A 19,713-nucleotide genomic window follows, 5' to 3' on the forward strand; every position below is an offset into this window, starting at 1 on the left:
CATTTAATAAGCTGTTGTACAACAAACCTCCTTTCCACACTCAGTTTAACAATGCAATTAAAAAATTAAAACTTTCCCATCTGTTGCAAAAAAATAGTATTTTCCAAGTTACCAGTAAATTGCACAGTACTACTTGAGAGGCCAATTCTTTAGTAAAAGTAAAAGTTGTTTCTGATCCCCTTCTAGTTTCCGTTTGTTCTAGGCCTCAGGTATGTGGAGTTGAATGACTGGCTGTAGTGGGGTGGGAAGCGGGTCCATTCCTTGTGCTTAAGACAGGTTAAGAAATACTTTCTCCTAATTATCAGAGTTCTGTATTGTGTTCCTGCACATATCTTGGAAGCACTCGGCTATAAATCCTTTCCATATCCTTTCTTTGTCACCAACTACTAGTGGTCACTTCGGCCTTGGATGATAATTACCAAATTTTACCTTGTGTAAAAATAATTTGTTACTGTTAATTTGGCAGTAAGAGATGCATAGATCTAAAGAACATTTAGCTGTGAGCTAGAAAGTTTCAAAATGCTATTTATTGACTTAAGGCCTTCTTGAAATGTGGAATTAATGGGACCTATCATCCCGAATTTGGTAAAAATGCCAAAGAATGAAAAATGAAGCCTATTGTTTTTACTGTTTAATGAATTTCCATACTACTTAGCAATGTCTGTCTGCAAAGGGGGGGAAAAAATGAAATTTCAACAACATCCGCCTCCTAATCTTTGGATCCAAAGCCTGTTTTGATTAGTTGACGTACAATGTCATTATCATTCTCTGTTTTGGATTCATTTGCAACGTTACTTGAAGTTTTACATTTAGGAAAACGCTATTGCAGTTCTTTTGGTACTAAATTCTGCAGCCTTGCTGTGGAATTTTCATACCTCGAAAGTTATGTGGCATGCTAAACAATCTGCTTCCGGTTATTTCTACTGTAGTTTTAAGGAATATTCAGTTGGTTTTTTTTCCACTTTTAATCATTTAGGGAACCAAGTACACCTAGATGGCTTAAATTGACCTTAAGTGACCATATCAGGAAAATGCTTGGTGTTCTTATCCAATACTTTAGTGTAAACTGTGTGGTTAGAACTGTTAGTTTACCCAGTTCCAAATACTGTTCTATGAGGAATTTCTTATTTTCAGATGTACCTGTCATACGGAGTTGGTTAACAGCGATGCAGTGCATATGCTATCCCTGCACCATTGAATTTCTGAAGGTTAGTATTAGTCACCATTTTAAAACTTCTTCTGAGACTTCCTTTCATCTCTAACATTGACGTTGGTTTATTTGATAATCAGTTTTGTCAACAAGTTGTTCAATGTTGCATGTTATATCCTAAAATTCACTTTGGCATATATAGTTTTTGTTTTGTTACTTTTTGAGCAGTTCTTTCACTTGTAGCCTTTCCTAAGAAGTCACTGAAGCTGAGCATTATTGTGCACAGCACAGCATTAAAGTCCAAGAATGGGTTTTAAAAAAAAAAACACCTTCGTAGTACATTGCTTCAACTTTGTTGGTCGCTGGTTTTTCGTTAGTAGCAAATTGATTTTTATAAACCCTACCATTGGCTGTTCCATATGTGTAGCATAGAGTGGAACATCAAAACTTCTCTTCACATACCTGTCGCAATCTCTCAGCCTTCTTATCCAAGTTATGTTTGTTTTCCAACCCTCTTCCAGTTTCTCTATGGGGTCGGGTAGGAGGTGGGAAGAATTTTTGTGGGGGGGGGGGGTTAATTACCAGATCCCTTCTTGGTGTTAACCTCATTAGGCGACTTTATGATATGAAATGGGTGACGTGATATATGATGGCAGGAAGGGAGAGGGTGAATCGCGGTGCCAGCACATAGCCTACTCCTGTTGAATAGCACCAAGGGTGTGCTCAAGGCTTAACTTCGTTATCCGATGGACGAATCACAATCAAGAGCATCATATGCCCTCACTCCATGTGAGCATTGCAGAGAGGTGTGGAATTTAATCAAGGCTCTTGGCACGCAATCTAGTAATTAGAAATTGAGGAGTTGGATGCAATAACAGCGGAAGTAGACTTACGTTATTTTGAGAAACAGAAGCTTGAAGTTAATAAATGTTCTGAGTTAAACGTTATATTAGGAATCAACCTGAATTTCATTTAAAGACATTTAAAAGAGCCAGGAAATGTATTTCCCGAAGAATTTTATTGATCTGTTAGCTAATAAGAAAGACAGAGTTATTTAAAATTTCTTTTTATACGCTGTTATTGCATGAAGAGCAGGAATATTATATTTTGCCACCTACTAGTATTGATCAGGGAGTTAGGAAAGCATGATCGCCCACTATAGAGGAACAAAAGTGGCTGTTTATCCCACCTCAGTTCTCCAAAATGTCTAAACTTACTAAAATTAGGAACAAATTCCGAAAGAAAAAAAATTCAACTAAGAAAAGTAAAAAAATTACGTTTATTCTTTATTTAATATTCACCTTTTTTCCTTTATTGCGTAAAGGGCCGAGAGAAGTTTGCTACAGTGCTCTCCCCAACTACGGTATTAGGCTACGGTAAATCCCCCCCCCCCCCCCCAACAGATATTTGAAATGTTATAAAATTAGAAACATTCCTTTCTGAACAACTTTTATTCCTATTCTCATTTACAAAATTATTCTCTCAGCCTAAACCTTACGTGTTTTAAATACTCAAATACCGCATCATTGACCAAAATCAGGATAATTCATCTTCACATGCTGCATTAGCAGACTCTAGGGGATCATTACACACAGACATGACCTTCACATACCATTCAACATTTTCAGGTTTTAAGTATTTCATTAGTGAAAGAACATCATCCCTTTTGTCTGCTTTTACACCACACTTTCTTACATCAAGTAGCCTCAAATCATTAAAACTGAGAAAGCTAGCATTCCTCTTTAAGAAGGTAAATGGCACATAGTTAGGAGTGTAGGACTGTGACCCTGATACAACACCATTATGGTAATAGTCGCACAAACTTCTGTATCATGAATCTGTTGCTTTTAGCAGAGGGCATTCTTAGAAACATAGGTCGAAGTGCTGATACCCAGTCTTTTATTAAATGTGACGCCATTACTGCACTGAAGGGTTCTGGATGCTTCCTACTGTCCTTCATGATGTTCAGATATTCTTCACAAGTTTCTATGCATTCAACCTGTTTTAGAAGAATGCCATATTTCCCGAAGTTCCTATCACACTGGCTAAAAGAATGCCCTCTAACAGGAAAAATATGTTCAATCTCAACTTTCAGATCTTTCGACAACCAAGCACTGAACATTACCATAGCATTATTCTTATTTTGACCACCGCATGAGACGGACAAGAGCACAACTTTCCTTTTGATGGGCATTTCCTGTAGTTTTCTTGTTAAAAAGTCATGTAAGAAAGAGCACACTGAATTGGGGTTCTTTTTAGAGTCACTCTCCAGAAAGCAATAGAAAGCACTACTACCATCATTGTGACAATGCACATTAAAGTTATAAAGCCACAACAAACGCTTATAAAATTGAGCTGTCACGTTAAGCCGAGGTAAAGGCAGGTTTTGAGCATAGTCAAATTCAACCACGAGAATATCGCTGTCCTCATTTTTTACACTATTCAGTAGCTCTTTCTTTAACCCACTGTATGCCTCAACTCGCTTTTTATGGTAAACGTAATGGTTTTTGCGATCATGATCAGGGTTTGCTTTGAGATATACCTCACATTCTGCACAGTAATCACAGGTATCTGTCTTTGGTTGTCGGAATGAATATTCAGAATTTTCCCTGAAGTACGTGTGATATGCACTATACCCTACTCTCAGAGGTTTACTCACCTTATCATAATAATACTGCTTGAAAGCTGTATATAATTTCACGACGTTTAATTCAGGGTTCTCAAAGTACTTCCTGTTTGTTTTTGCCCTGCTGTAGTGAGCTTCCCGATGAGGAATCAGTCCCCAGTGTTCTTCCACAAGCTGCCAGACATTATCTGCAATTTTATTTGGACGGTTGTTGTGTTTTCCTCTATGATCTTCCAGAACAGCACCTATAAAATTGAACAGTAGTCAGGCCTTATTCAAACAGTAACTATGACAAGCACATCCATACATCCATAATAACTTTACATACCATATTACACTTACCTGTTCTTAAGGATTGTTGCACGGTCCTCAGTCGCATTTCTGATATTTGGAATAGAGAAAGCAGAAATTGTCTACAAACAGGCATCTCATCATGCTTCACTTTTATACAGTAACTCCATATATTATCTCTATTTTTAGATCGGTTATGCTTTTGAAAGATTTTTTCCTTTTTTTTTTTTCATATAACCCAGCAAAACTGCATCCTGAAGTAACTTGTCACCAGCCTCCCAAAATGATCTAAAGCTATTCTTCTGATCTTCATACGTTACAGTTTCAAAACACCTGAAAAAGATGTAAAATGTAAGAACAACCCTCCTTCACAACACCACTACATTAATAAAATGAAACAACGTTCTGATTCATTACATTTATTAACGCTAGGTAGACTAAAGCCAACCGAACTTGTAAAGAAGAACCTACCTTTTCCTGCAACATTTATCCACTTTCCTAAATTTCTTCCTTCTGATTTCCTTTCCACTTGTGAGAGAAATGTAACTTCTGCCACTGTTTCTTGCACGCTTTACAATATTTCTTTTCCAAGTATCAGGATCTTTCATCCTTTTTCTTCCTCTGCACCTGAGCTTAAAACTGTCGTCTAAACAGGCTGTATCATCAAATACTTCTGAATCACTGCCTGCTGATGTGTCAGAAGTGACGTCAATAGAAATATCGGCACCAGCCACAAAACCTTCTCTTCCACTCGCTGACATCTTCTCCAGCCAAAGAACTGGCTGCAACAGATCATGCCGCTCGTGAAGCACGCCTCATCATGCAATAACAGCGTAGCGCATGGTACCAGTTTTAGTGAGCTCCTGACCTCTAGCGACACCCTAGCGAACTAAGACCTGGATAGGGTTGTAGTGAAAGGACCGGGAAATTCGAAAACGGTATTCATGCAATAACAGCGTAAGTAGACTTACGCTGTTACTGCATCTTGCTCCTCAATTATATACCACCCCTTCCACTACATTGCTGGCCAACATTCTAGCTAACGACAATATCAGACAGTTTACACGTCAACTTAATGATACGGCCACCAGGTGGGCTGGCTTAATGATCATGGCAACCAGGCAGGCTTTTTATGAACGATTTTCCAAACAAATTGTTTTACATATTTACATTTCCATTTAAATCAGTGATGTGTGTCTTTCTGTTGTGACATATATTGGACATGCAAATCATTTCAAACACACAACTGCTCGTAAATATTGTTATTTATCCCACCGAGTTGCTGAAGAAAGCTTCAGCTGAAGCTTCATGTTTCTGACCAGGGACTTATTAAACATTGATTTCTGGTCACACTCATCGATCTTAAATAACTTGGACATTAAACTTGGCCATGTGAAAGAGGAACAGGGTGGGCCAGCGTATTGGTAGGTGTGCTAGGTACCAACTGATGAGCCCACCCTAGCACACGAGGGCGAAACGCTGGCAACCAAGAATGAGCTAGCTGGAAAATTTATAATGTCCAATAACGGACCATTTATATTGGTATTATAAATTTGCTCATTCAGGACCAATATTTCAGATTCCCTATGGGAATCAACATCTATATCATCAGACCTATCTGTGTCGGTGCGACATAAAGCAAAGAGCAAATAAATAAATAAATAAATCGCCTGGTTGAGTTGTAATAATGTTATTGTTTTTACGTCCCACTAACTACTTTTACGGTTTTTGGAGATGCCGAGATGTCAGAATGTTGTCCCACAGGAGGTTTTTACGCGCCAATAAAACTAGTAACACGGGGCTGACGTATTTAAGCACCGGAGTGAGCCAGGATTGTACCTACCAACTTGGGCTCAGAAAGCCAACGCCTTAACTGTCGTGAGTTACTCATCCCCGGCTGGGCAGCACCAGCATATCCATGAATATCTTCTAGGGATATATGGCTTTGCAAAATGCAGTGAAAGCACATCTGATAGAAGAGAAGAAAGAAGACATTGTTAGTGAAGTTATAGGAGGATTTGCACCAAGTGTTAGCAAGTATTATGGTTTCCGACGTCTAATGTGGTCAGCGAAAGGGACTGCTTTGTTAAAAAAATACTTTCTGACTGTCGCACAACTCTGAATCCTGATAATGTTGAAACCATGCATAGTTTTTTACTTTGGAGACAAGTCATTCAAGATGTTAAAACATGTCGAACCAAACCAAACCCCACGGCACTTAACGCCCTGAAAGGGCCTTGGGCCTGTCCTGTGAACGCTGCTCAGCCTGAAGGCCTGCAGATTACGAGGGGTCGTGTGATCAGCACGACGCATCCTCTTGGCCATTATTCTGGGCTTTCAAGACCGGGGCTGATATCTCACCGTCAATAGCTCCTCAGTTCTAATCGGGTAGGCTGAGTGGACCTCGAACCAGCCCTCAGGTCGAGAAAAAAATCCCTGACCTGGCCAGGATCGAACCTGGCCCCCCCCCCCCCCCCCGGCGAGAGGCAGGCACGCTATCCCTACACCACGGGACCGGCAAAAACGTGTAGGCTACGTATAAATTCCTAACTTCCGCCTAACTTCATTTTGAGTTTTCAGTGATTTATATAAGCCTACCGGTATTTATTTCTACAATATTTTGTATATTTGGTTGTTCTAAGGTTTAATAACAATTTAATACATTACAAGTGTTCACTTTAAAAACCCTATCACAAAATTAGTTATATTTACCCCATACCATAAGGAATATTTCACAAGAAACATCGATCAATATGACAATTTATTTCACGAAATACCTACCGAAATAGTGTTAGTTTTAACACCGAAATCAGCAGTTTTATTTCACCAAACAATAAGGCCCTTAACCATAACGAATAGAAATAAATTCTTGCAAATTTTAATATTTCCTTAACACTAAATGCGAAATTTTTCCGTAATGTTAACCCCTCAGCGTCGCAGCCATTTTAGGAGCATCCTACTTCGCGACTGGATGAGATTTCAAGTACGCGCGACTGAAATACTTTGATTCACTTAAAGCGTTACTACAAGTGTAAGAGTAGCCCGATATTCACGAAATTTTGAATTCCTTATGACAGAATTATGTACATGCAGATAATGACATAATTATTTCACATTACCTTAGTAATTAAGTTTCATGTGATAAAGTTCGAAGCAGTCTTCAAGACAGAGACCCACGTCACGCTCCTGGCATTAGTACACAGACATCTTTTTGCCGTGTTTTGAACACACCATACGTCTCTGAGGTTTGTATTACTCACCCGTAGGTGGTAATTTCATGATATAATGCCTTTCCTGCAACCTTGGAACTGTATCATCTGATGCGCACCGGCCTTGAATATTTCTTTCCCCGGCCAAGCGAGCTTATTTTGTAAACAAACCTTCCTCCAGCTGAACCCGATAAGATAGGCCTCACGGCTCAGTGTTTGTCCCTGTGACTTGTCTGGATATTATTGGAGAATTTAGGAATCCAAATTCACTGTTGAAAACTTCCCTTTGACCTGTATAATTATCTATAGTCTCCTACACATTATTTCCAAGTACTGGTTCCTCCTCTTCATCACTCTCATCATTTACGACTGCATCCGCCACAGCCGCATTATTTATTTAATTATCACTGCTGCTAATACTGCCACTACTACTTCGGACTAAACTTTCATCTAAATTATACAATATTTCAAGCACATTACTGTCAGTCAAACCACGGCTGAGCGCAGCGTGTCACACGTACTGATGAAGCTGCAGCGAGACTAAAAGCAGCCAAACGAAACTGAATGAAAGGAATAACATTCATGACGAAACAAACCAACTCGATACTATTTCAGATAAAAGGTGGAGACACCGTCTTTCAAGCACGATATATACCATGAGCAAGTGGTTCACGTATCGCATGACATAAAGCAGCACTAACCGATACCTACACAGAGCGCTCGTGTAGAGTTACGTAAATATTACAAGCCGAGAAATAAAGACAATATAAATAATTCACACTCTCAACGTACAAATAGAGCAAAGAAAATCACGCGAAAAGACAAAACTTCTCAGATCATTTCTTTATTTTATTACCTGGGAAAGAATGAAGCAAACAGACTTTCAAAAAGAAGAAATTACTAGTGCTCAGACTTGACAAATATATTTACTCTTGCAAAAACAACTACATTTTAACGATCTTCATTCCTATTTTACAACTCTGATTAACCCGAACATTTCTTCTTGGAAACAAAACAATTTGCAAATCCTTAGCTTCAAAACTCTCCACGCTATAGCTGTAAATGCAAAACCATGTGTGGTTCTATACCCTGTATAGAGGTCAGCGGCTACGGAGGGAAGGAGGGTCTCTACAACGTATAGAGGTCGGCGCTGTTGGGTTAATTACATTAAATTGAATTAAAATTGCATTGTTCTTATGGTGTAATTTTTGGGACTTTAAATTTATTCTGTTACATGCGGATTTATGGTGAATCGAGGTCTCGGAAAATCGGTTATACTGTGTATGAATAAGCCAAGGAATGTCATGAGACATTAGTATCATTGATAGTCCTTTTATGCATGTTGTGGCTAAACCTTAAGATCATTGTGTAAGTTTCTTTGACAAGCTTATTAAGATAGGTGGATGTTACTTTAACATAAGTTTGCAAGTTGCACTCTGGGGCTGCCCTGTTATTGGGCAGTTGCAATTTGAATACTTGCTAGAGCATACTTCCAGGCTTCCTATTCCGGTTCCTTTCATATCTGAAGGAACAGGTTATTCAGTCCGGAACATACGTTAATTAATGGTAAGTTAATTGTAAAAATTCATAACTCGAGAGTTAAGCGGTTTTCACCTAGTCAGTGGCAACTTAGTTAAATAGGATTGCAAAATTTATCTTGGACGTACTTTTAAAGACTCCTAAGAACAGGAAACTCATGTCTGATTTACCTATTTTTGCAGGATAGGCAGAAAATCTTTTAAAAGTTCTGAAGTGTCTCTTGTTATGTTTATTGATAATTATGTTGCTTATAATGTTGGAAACCTCCATGTATTGACAGAGGAAAATGCATGCTTAATTCACTTGGGCATGGCTTTTCTTACTGTCACAGTAATGAATTTCAAATTGTACTTCGGTATATTTTCAGACACTAGTTAATTCTTATTGCAATAAATGTGTTAATAAAGTAATTTTTCTTGAAATTATTAATTTGGTTCTGTAACACAGGTAAATTGACAACTTGACCTCTCATTAGTCATAATAAGTAAGCATTAATACAGACCGCTAAATTTAAAATGTGTAAAAAAAAAAGTGTCATAAGTAAATGCTATTTTTGAAGTAAATTATATTTCAGCAAATTTTATACACATTCGTTTACTTTTCCACTTAGCTCTATTTTTGTTCAAACATTCGTCATATCACAATTTTTTCTAAATCCTAGTCTTGAGTCTTGAATCTTTGTTTTCAGTTGGTCAGTGTGGAAATGCTTACTGGCGAGGAAAATTTTCAGATGAAGGAAGATGTGATAGTCGCGAGGTACAAGTTGAGGGCTATAGGACTGGACGATTGAATTGCTGCCTTCATTCTAGATGTAGAGTAAGGTCCTGAAAGGTCATGAAGAAATCTACTTGTCAGATAAAGGGGCGCAGCATTTTGGTTCATTGTTATTGCAAGGTCACAATATGCAGCTGTATTGATTGTTCGTGGCAGCGTTGAACTCTCTAGGGGAGAACCAGGTCTGTCTCAGAATGCTGGCTTAATTTTGAGAGTTGAGACTGCTAGAGTTTGTCCGTCGGAGCTACTTTTTGCCACTCAGTTGATTGCCGTTTGGATTCAGCGATCATGTTGTTCAGTAACAGACACATTAACTGCAGGAGTACTGTGAATTAAAGCAGATATAACTATATACATATTTAACTAACACTAGACACGAGGCAACAATGTCACGAAAAACTCTAGAAATGTTTCAAGGTGTTTCACTTTGTGATTTCAAAATCACTTTCTGCGAACGATACATTCTCCATTCCGGACATCCACACTGTCTAAAGAAAAGTTATCATTCTCATCTTTTGATAACTCAGTATCATTATTTTAAAGTATTTTGAGCAGTTCTTGGTCACTTAAAACCATATTACCTGAAAGAAAGTACATAACCTATAAACAAAACAGTCGTAATTGACACCCGAGGTCCACATGTGGACCGTATATTTTTTTATGTTGCACCAAACATTGTGTAAGAGTAATAATAATACATACTTCATGCCAGCTATCCTTCCAAGCTTCCTTAGCAAATAAAAAATTCTGAATCCAAGTACTAAGCTCAACTGAATTTATTTCCAATTACACGAAAGGCGGTCAGCCGTCGGCGCCATTTTATCGTATTCGCGGAACACGAGTTGACAAAGAATAGCACAACTCGATGTAGACTCACAGTGGTGCCTTCTAGTGCTGAAAATAGGTACTAGGTAAACAGAAGAGGACTCTTGTGTCTCAATTGTAGAAATCTTGTACAAATAAAATAAAATTATAAAGTGTGATTTGTGGACCCAGGGAGTGAAGAGGTTATACTGTTCTTAGCATAGAGGTTGTGCATTTTACAGATCTGATGATGAATCCTTCCAGTGGTCCATTCCTTGCTTTCATGAATTATATAGCTGACTGTATGCTTGTTGCGGGCTGGTTCATCGTCTTAACACGGTACCACCATGGCAGAAAGCATGCTTTTGTGCAAAGGATGCCGGGAGTCGGTGTACTTGCAAGAAGAAACGAACGCAATGGGTATTTAGAGATCAACTGGTCCTTAATTAAATAATAGCCTTTATATTTCATACTATTTGGCCTACTGTATGTATGTGGTGTATAAAACATGTCGCTGGGTAGTGTAATGTATTTTTTGTGTTTTTCACATTGCGTGACTTGACGTGCAAGATCTTCTACTGTGGCGTAAATTCATTTCTATTCCGGGAAAAATCAAACTTCGGGGGTTTTTCTTAGATTTAGGAAAGTCACCTTTATGGTAATCAGTGTTTTGTACTTTTCTAGCTGTTTGTACCCTAATGGTTGGATTCCAAGTAATTTTCTTCTTAAATTACAACTGGATTCTGTGGAATTACTGAAAGGAATGATTGTAATAAATTGTATGTTATGAAAGTAATAATAATAAATCGTATGGCCTCAGCTACCGTGTGCAGACATTTCAATTTGACGCCATCTGCTGTCTGCTCGCCAATTTCGACGTTCCGATTTACTCTAGACCCACTAGATGGCAGAGTAAACAGGATCTCTCTTGGGCGTCTACGGCTGAAATTTAATGAATTTTGTCGGGTAAATACCAAATGTATCACCAGGCATCTTTTACATGCCGACATCTTAAGACATGGAGTGTCGAATGGACTTTTTTCCGCCCTTCAAAAATCCGACTACCTCTGCCGGGTTTGAACCCGCTGTCATGGGATCCAGGGGCCGACACACTACCACGCATCCACAGAGGCAGCTGTTATGAAAGTATACCCCTAGGATGCATAGTACTAAGTTTGTTCTCCAAGCTTTTTGTTTTTCACTAGTTATCTCCTTCAAAACTAAATTCAAATTCTTCTGTTGTGTTGGCTAATTTATGTAGACTTCTTGAGTATTATGGATTGGAAATGTAGTCCTACTGAAGATCAGTTCATGTGAATTATTCCTCTTCCCATTTGAATGTTGCAGTATGCTTTCGAAACAGACTTTCAACGTATTAGGTCGTGTTACGTACATGTAGTACGTGTTGAAGAGATGTTAAGTACAGAACAAAAATGGCCAGCCGGACGCCAGTGGGATCCGAACCCACAACCTCCCGATTTTGCGTCGGTTGCTCTACCAATCGAGCTATGGTGGCCCACTGGTGTCCGGCTGGCCATTTTTGTTCTGTACTTAACATCTCTAAAACACGTACTACATGTACGTAACACGACCTAATACGTTGAAAGTCTGTTTCGATTACAATGCGGTCGTGAAAATTCAATATTCATTGACATGCCCCACAACGGGCGACTTAAACGCACTCTACAGTGTGCTAGCAGCAGTGCCAGACCTGTAGCTGAGATCCTTTCAAACAGAACAAAGATGGCCTAGGCCACCATAGCTCAATTGGTAGAGCAACCAACGCGAAATCGTGAGGTTGTGGGTTCGGATCCCACTGGTGTCCGGCTGGCCATTTTTGTTCTGTATTTAACATCTCTTCAACACGTACTACATGTACGTAACACGACCTAATACGTTGAAAGTCTGTTTAGATTACAATGCGGTCGTGAAAATTCAATATTCATTGCAGTATGCTTGTCCTCACCAATTTTTGGAAGTTAATGCTGGTGATCATCAGTCCTTTCAGTAATTTAAAGATTTTGGTTTTGTGTATTGTAAGAGATTCATTTTGGGGTGAAAATGGCGTAAATTTAAAAATTATTCGGAGATTATATGATTGATCATTGAGAATATGAAATAGATAAAGCTAAGTCGAAGTTTTTTTTTTTTTTTTTTTCAGGTTTCATGATGAAATCCCAGGAGGGTTTAGCTGAGATTGCAGCCATCACTCGCAAGTGGTAATTTCTGTATACTGTGGCTTGGCCGACCTATATAAACCAGCCTGGCCAGTACTGAGATGCGTTGTGAACGTATCCCCTATTAAAGGTAAATTTTCTTACATTTCTTCATTTAGGACTTGCAGTTTAATACTTCATAACTTCGCACAATTGTATACATTATTTTGTGAAATTGTTTTCCTTGGGTTACAAGAAACTTTGCAAATTGGTTTGATTCTCCATTGAGTGATGTTCGCATTTGACTTCAGTTTGGGATGGGTCAGTTGCCGTGTGTTGCCAACTACAGAGCGTTCCAACCTTAAATTGCAGTACAGCGTAAATCGAGCGCGCTGCTGCGAAATCGACTCGTCAAGATCACGGTCGAGTGTGACTCAAGCAGCGCGTCACAGTTCCACATTTTACGTTCATTCATAAATTAATGTTTTTATAATGGTAAAATAAATACTACATACCTTAATCACTGGCGTTGCTCTCGGACATTGGACGTACATCTATCATTTCTGCAAAGTCTGATGTTCCCGCTTTGGATGAACCGGGTTCGGGAGATGAACTTGAGGATGATCCGGACGATGAAGCAAGTCGTATTAAAAACTTTTCATCGTCGACATCGTCCTGTAATTCGTCTGCTTTCCACAAATCTCTTTCATTTTTCTTTACTTCGTTCACGTAATTTGCCCAATTTCTTATTTTTTTTATGGCATAAAAATATTAGTTCAGCGTTTGGAACAAAGCCATGTTCATTACCCGCGTGGACTAAGGCAAATCACGGTCCTCGGCTTTTCGGTGGCCTAAGTCCCAAACTCGCCCGTTCAATGGCATCCTGCTGTGCACTTTTCACTGTCTTGTCACTGTCTGCCCAATATTTACCCACGATTCATCTGTGTAAATTATAGCTTTAATTAGTGGCCTCAAACGTTTTATCTCCCTGAGATATCTGTGCCTCCAGTTAATAATTTCATCGGTTTCAATGAAAGCTGCTTTATTACCCCGTCTCAACTAACGGAAGCCTATATCATGTAAGAAGCGATACAGCGTAGTTTTGGAAAATCGTGGCAAAGAATCTTCTCCATTTACCCGACTCAAAATCACGTTCAATTTCGGTGGTGTGTCAGCAAATAAGAGAGCGAACCACCCGATGCACTTCACTTCGCAATTTCATCCTATTTAATTTTCCTTGCATTTCTCTGCCGTCCTCTTTTTACCTTTTTTTTTTTTTTGTGGGAGTTCGCAAATGACCATATGTGTGTTCCTTCCATATAGCTTAGCTTCTTCTTTCGGAACAACCTTTAGCTTTAGTTTTTTTTACGTCGCACCGACACAGATAAGTATTATGGTGACAATGGGACAGGGAAGAGCTAGGAGTGGGAAGGAAGTGGCCATGGCCTTGCTTATGGTACAGCCCCAGCATTTGCCTGGTGTGAAAATGGGAAACCACGGAAAACCATCTTCAGGGCTGCCGACAATGGGGCTTTAGCTGTTTTACTGTGCATTGCTCATATTCGTAGTCTTTAAAAAATAATCCAGGACACTCATTATAATATTGCGTTCTTTTCCCATGAGTTTATCTGCGGAACCTGCATTCTTTCGTCGCTCACTCGCTTTATGTGCCAAAACCATCTTAGTCGGCTCTTCTATTCTATCATTCAATTTTTCCACTCCAATTTCTTCCCGGATTTTCTCATTGCTTATTTTGTCTCTTCTACTCTTCTGTATCATACTCCTCAAGAACTTCATTTCGGCTGCCTGTATTCGACTCTCATCCTTCTTTGTCATTGTCCAAGTTTCTGCTCCGTAAGTTGTTATGGGTACGTAATACATCTTGTACATAGTATCCTTTGCTTCCGTTGGCACATCTTTGTCCCATAACATGTTTCTAACACTACGATAGAAACAACTTCCAGCTTGAATCCTTTTACTAATCTCAGCATCCAGTCGAGCATTCTCCATTAATTCACTCCCCAGGTATTTAAACTTTTCCACTATTTCCAGGGGCCTGTCTGCAAGTCTAATCTGACCTTTCCCTTCTTTCTCCCCTCTACTCATAATAAGAGTTTTACTCTTTTCTACACTTATTTTCAATCCACATTCTTCGATCCTCCCATTCACCACATTCAACTGTTCTTGAACCTTCCTGTTGTCTTCTCCCCAAATCACAATATCACCTGCAAATAACATGTTCATTTCTCTTCCTCCATATGCTGCTTCTGCTGTTCCCATGATGTCATCCATTACTATTGTAAACAGTATTGGTGATAGAATACTTCCCTGTCTCAGCCCACTAGTTGTTTTGAAGCAGGTAGGGACCCTCTTCGGAGGCAGCCCTACCCAGGGTGTGGCCCCCCTGCCTATGTGAATCCCAGAGCACACAGACCCGGTGTGTAACATCTGGTATGAATCCGAGCTCAGGGTTACGAGTGAAGACCTCAACGGCATCTACGGCGGAGAAGGTGGACTTCGGTACGGCGGAGATGGCGAAAGGGGCATACCCGTAGTGTCTGTACTCCAGAGGAGCGGCTATGAAAGGCGTCTGTCTCCATGTTAGGGGCGGCCTAATTATGAACCTGGCAGTAGGTATAAAATGCCTTTGGGTGTGGCGAGCCCATCGTAACAATAGCCTATATGGACAAAGCAGATATGGTGCCTCGGAAAAGGTTAGGACGTCCCCTGCTAAAAGCAACGCGCAGCTCTTCAGGTGCTCGGGGAGCTGTGAAAAATGGGCAACCAGCACCAAACTACACAGTATCCCATACTTCATAAATACACACTTTGTCATATGAGGCATGGTGATCAGAAACTTATTTATGCGTGTTTGGCAGTGAATGAGTTAAGGAGGTATCCCCTATGCTAGAGAGTTCTCCTGAAGTGCATAGATGTCATCCTAAGTGTATCAAGGAACGAATGGTGGTAAAGGATGGCAACCCTTCGCCAAGCGGACGAAGGTAGTTAAATAGGATTTGGCACAGATATAATTAGGCCTTTGGTACCTTGTCATGGCTCTGGATTATGGCAGTTCCTCTTCACCATTCTGATCTTGAATTTGGTTACTGCATGCCTATCTAAGGCAAGGAGTGATAGTGATGTATGTTTCCACCATTTCTCTGTTTGACAGTTGGAAAGATAGGTAGGTGCTTTGTTCATACTGTAAACAGAACATTAAGGTTCTGTCCCTGGTTTTGCCTTCAAACTTCATGGGAGGTTGTGATCTAATCTGTTAGTCAACAAAGTTTTTCTTCTTTCAGGATTTAACATTCAGCATACTTCAGTGGCAGATCGAACCGGCTCACTCTGTATCTTAAACTTAGTTGTTTTATTGATAATTTTAAGGTTGTTTTATTGATAATTTTAAGGTATTTTTGGTTGGACATGTCCTGAATACTGTAGAACCTCAATTTTACGTTCCCGGAAGCTACGTTTTCCCGTATTATCCGTTCAAATTACATGATCCCGCGAGCATCCTAATTAAATCCCGCATTGTCCGTTCCTCGAAGAGACAATATCCCATATGAACCGTTCAGAAATTTCAGTCCTATCAACTCTAAATCCTCGATCACGCGTTTTTCAAGAAACTGTATCTCACGAAAGGACGGCAACTCATACTTGCGGATCATAGTGTTAACGTCCAGTCATTGCAGTAATTTGAGGAAGTGGAAAAGCGATCGTCGGTGAACTTGCGTAAGGGACCGTCTTAGCATCGCTTTCGGGTGGTATTGTTTAGTGAATCGAAATCACAAAGCAGTGTGTGTGCATAACAATTGGAAAAGGAGACAGAGCACATTTCAACAGCTCTACTTGAAGACGGAAAAAGTTTCATATCGCCCAACAGGTTTTCAGCACTTGCCTCAGGGCACTGTATAGTCACTGAGCTTTCAGGCAGGAATCTAAACGGTTCCTTCTTAAATAACACAAATTTAGTATTTTAATATTATCGCGTACGATTACGTTATCGAGACCAGAACAGATGTTGCACCTTCCTACATACATAAAGCCATGGGAGGTTTTGGGATTGCCTATTACTGTTTTGGTCCTAATGTAAGACTATAAATTTCACGTTATTGTGTTAAAGATGTAAACACCGCAGTGGTTTTATTTCCACATGTTACATGTAAGAGCATCATTTTACACTTGTACCGACTTTGACAGCGGGCGCGTTTTCCAGCCGAGGACAAGGTCGCAAATAACCATAAATTCGGAAGTGGTGATATTTTTTTCTCTTTGCAATTTAATCGTGATTAGTGACGGACATAATTGAATATAATGCATTCGAAAACTTGAGAATCGATATACGCATTCGAAACAATATTCTAGAGTTCAACATAACCTTTAAAAGTCGATGTAGGCTGTAGGCCTCATTTGCATGGTACAAGATTTCCTCAAATTGACTACAAACAGTATACTGGTGACCAAAGTACATTGGAAGATTTTAAAAAAAGGGATTTCCCCATCATGTTGGGCGCTTTTGTATCCAATGTGCTTTATTTTATTAGATTAGAGAATTAAAAGATATTTGTGGTCTATTGTTTGCCTTGATGTTATTAGGTTTTTCTAACAGTTTGACCAATCAAAGTTGCTGAACTGAAAGCAGTTTTCAGAGGAAACCCGTCAAGTTTCCCCGGTAAAACTGAATGTAAAGTTTCGAGGCTTTTACGTCGCGCACCGGTAATTAATGTTCTAAGCCAGTCCCGCGGTCGAACTTGCCTGCCTCTCTCCCGGAGGAGCCAGGTTCGATTTCCGGCCAGGTCAGGCATTTTTACCTGGATATGAGGGCTGGTTCCTGGTTCACTCATTCTACGATTACCTTTAATTGAGGCGCTATTTAATAGTGATCCCGGTCTAGAGAGCCAGGAATAACGGCCGAGAGGATTCATTACACTGGCCATGCGTAGCATCGTACTCTGCAGTCGTTCGGACAGAGTAGCAGTCTCTTGGTGGGCGGAACGCCCATTGGGCCTGTAATTTGGTTTGGTTTAGGGGTATTTGTAAGGTGTTAAGTATACAGATGATTTTTTTTTTTTTCTTTCTCTTTTTTCTCCATGTTACGCCAAATTGCTTGTGGTGTATTCATTCGCAGATTTTCTGTTTTCCCGTGTTGTACTTTTTTTTTTTTTTTTTTTTTGTGGTCCTTCCAAAAACGGAGAATCGAGATTCCACTGTATGTATAGGCCCGACCTGAAAATTTGCCCATCTTTCTACCTTGATTAGAAGTATCCTGGCCTCATTAGATACATTCCAGAAAGTATCAGGTTTAGGAGTTTGTCAGCATAGATTTGTCACACCTGAACTCGGCAACATACAAATCGTTGAGGAGGGGAGAAATATCAGTATTTAACTGTAGATTGTCAATAAGATGATGCTCAGGCAAGTGATTATTTCTCAAAGAGATTAGTGGCTGTTATGGACTTCTCTGTGAATGTAATAAAGTGTCATGTTGGTTTTTTTTCTTTGCAGGTCACAGAGTACGGTGAGGAGTGAATTTCTTTTTTCACATTTACTTCCTGCAACGAGGTCCATTGCTCATGGTGAATTATTGTACCGTAAGAATTGGACTGAGACTATGTTAATTGTTTATGGTGAATTGTACCTCTATGGAGGTAGATGTAAGACTGAGATAATAAAGTAAGTTTAAAGAAGGTGTGTGCATTAAGATTTACTCTATTTGTAAGCTAGGTGATAATTTCCTGTATCCCTGTGCACTTCATAGCACCGCTGTACTAAAACTTCTGCAAGAGCTGGCCATATCCCAAATTTCCCTGGTATTTCAATAGGTTGAAGTGGATAGAATACAGTTCTCCAATTTCACCTGATAAATCCTTTTGAACCATTTATATCCTTAGTGAATTCCTTTCAGATTTCTCTCGAAACTCGCCTACATCATTTTGAAATAGTTACATGTCATGATTTTTGAACTTGTATTTTCCAAATTCCTATAAGGTGACCAAATTTCTTTTTCTGATCATACCTCCATGATAGTCATACTTTCGAAAACACATGAGCAAACCACATTTTCTGCAACGATTACAAATTCGATTTGGGCATCCTCTTTCTTCATTTTCCAAACACAAGTCATTGCTCAACGTGTGATAAGCCAAGGGGTTACAGTTGTAATAGTGTCTTAACCCATTCACATACCATTTAACTGAACTTATTTATGCCTTGGTGTACCATTTATTTTCATTAATTTACATGATATTATCACAGACACTGAAAAACCATGCTTTACATAAACTTAATGAAAGGAAATATCCAAACTACTGTGAGATGTACTTTGTGAAGTTTTTACGAATATGGTAGATCATAAGTCGTATACGTGCATCGCCACCTTGCACCGGCGGCATTCATATGAAGTTTCCTTCCTCAGACCCCGTGTCATACAGACTTGGATCTCCGTGAAGGGATAACCTTCGTTGTTGGGGGGTATTCTTGTCGGAAAGTGTCCCCAGTGCCTCCCTAGAAGTCTCGCTGGTGTATCCCCAGGGCTTGGGTGTCTTATTTTGGATTGTCAGGCAAGGTCACACTTGCCAACAGCTGTTCGGCCAAATTGATCTGGAAGCTGGTAAAGCCCACTCGCTTCTTGTCAGGGTTGAGGAGGTGATGAATGAAGTTGGAATTCAGAAGTGTCATGTCTAGCATGTAGAAGTATATTTTTGTATCCTTTTACATACTTCCTCTTCAAGGGGAATGATGCAACTCTCTGGTCATGGGAGTCAATACCACCCTTTCTACGGTTGTAGTCAACAAGAAGATTGGGCCTGAACGTCTTTTTTCCATCATACTGTACATTACCACTTCTAGGTAATCTCGCCTTCATTTCATCCACAGATACAGGAAACCAGTAACCAGTGTTCCTTTCCATATGACATTAACCTATTTATATCCTCGGCAGCTGATACAAGACATTTACTTGCATAAGCATTTACCTCATTGCTTAGATGTTCCCGAAAAGTCTGCTGTTAGAAATTCGTTCATGACTTGCAGTTTGTTCGGGCATTGTCCTAGGTGCCTTTGGAAAACACTATTTTACCAGTTGCGATGCATGAATGATACTCTATAGAGTATAACTTACATGCTCCCAGTTCCATTCCCTATCATCTAAAATCTGATTAG

At 39.6% G+C, this 19,713-nt stretch overlaps 2 long non-coding RNA genes across 2 annotated transcripts; one reads left to right on the plus strand and one right to left on the minus strand.

Moving 5' to 3' along the window:
- Window positions 1–26: 26 nt before the first annotated feature.
- LOC137502931 (uncharacterized) lies at window positions 27–18,239 on the plus strand. The gene is made up of 3 exons (XR_011018932.1): window positions 27–1,208; window positions 12,555–12,700; window positions 18,058–18,239. It is a non-coding gene; the product is annotated as an uncharacterized lncRNA (long non-coding RNA).
- Window positions 9,361–10,706, minus strand: LOC136884876 (uncharacterized). Its single transcript, XR_010861429.2, has 2 exons — window positions 10,292–10,706; window positions 9,361–10,170 (listed from the first exon to the last, which is right to left on the minus strand). It is a non-coding gene; the product is annotated as an uncharacterized lncRNA (long non-coding RNA).
- Window positions 18,240–19,713: the final 1,474 nt, after the last annotated feature.

The sequence above is a fragment of the Anabrus simplex genome, chromosome 13, assembly GCF_040414725.1.
Source record: "Anabrus simplex isolate iqAnaSimp1 chromosome 13, ASM4041472v1, whole genome shotgun sequence".
Taxonomy (NCBI): domain Eukaryota; kingdom Metazoa; phylum Arthropoda; class Insecta; order Orthoptera; family Tettigoniidae; genus Anabrus; species Anabrus simplex.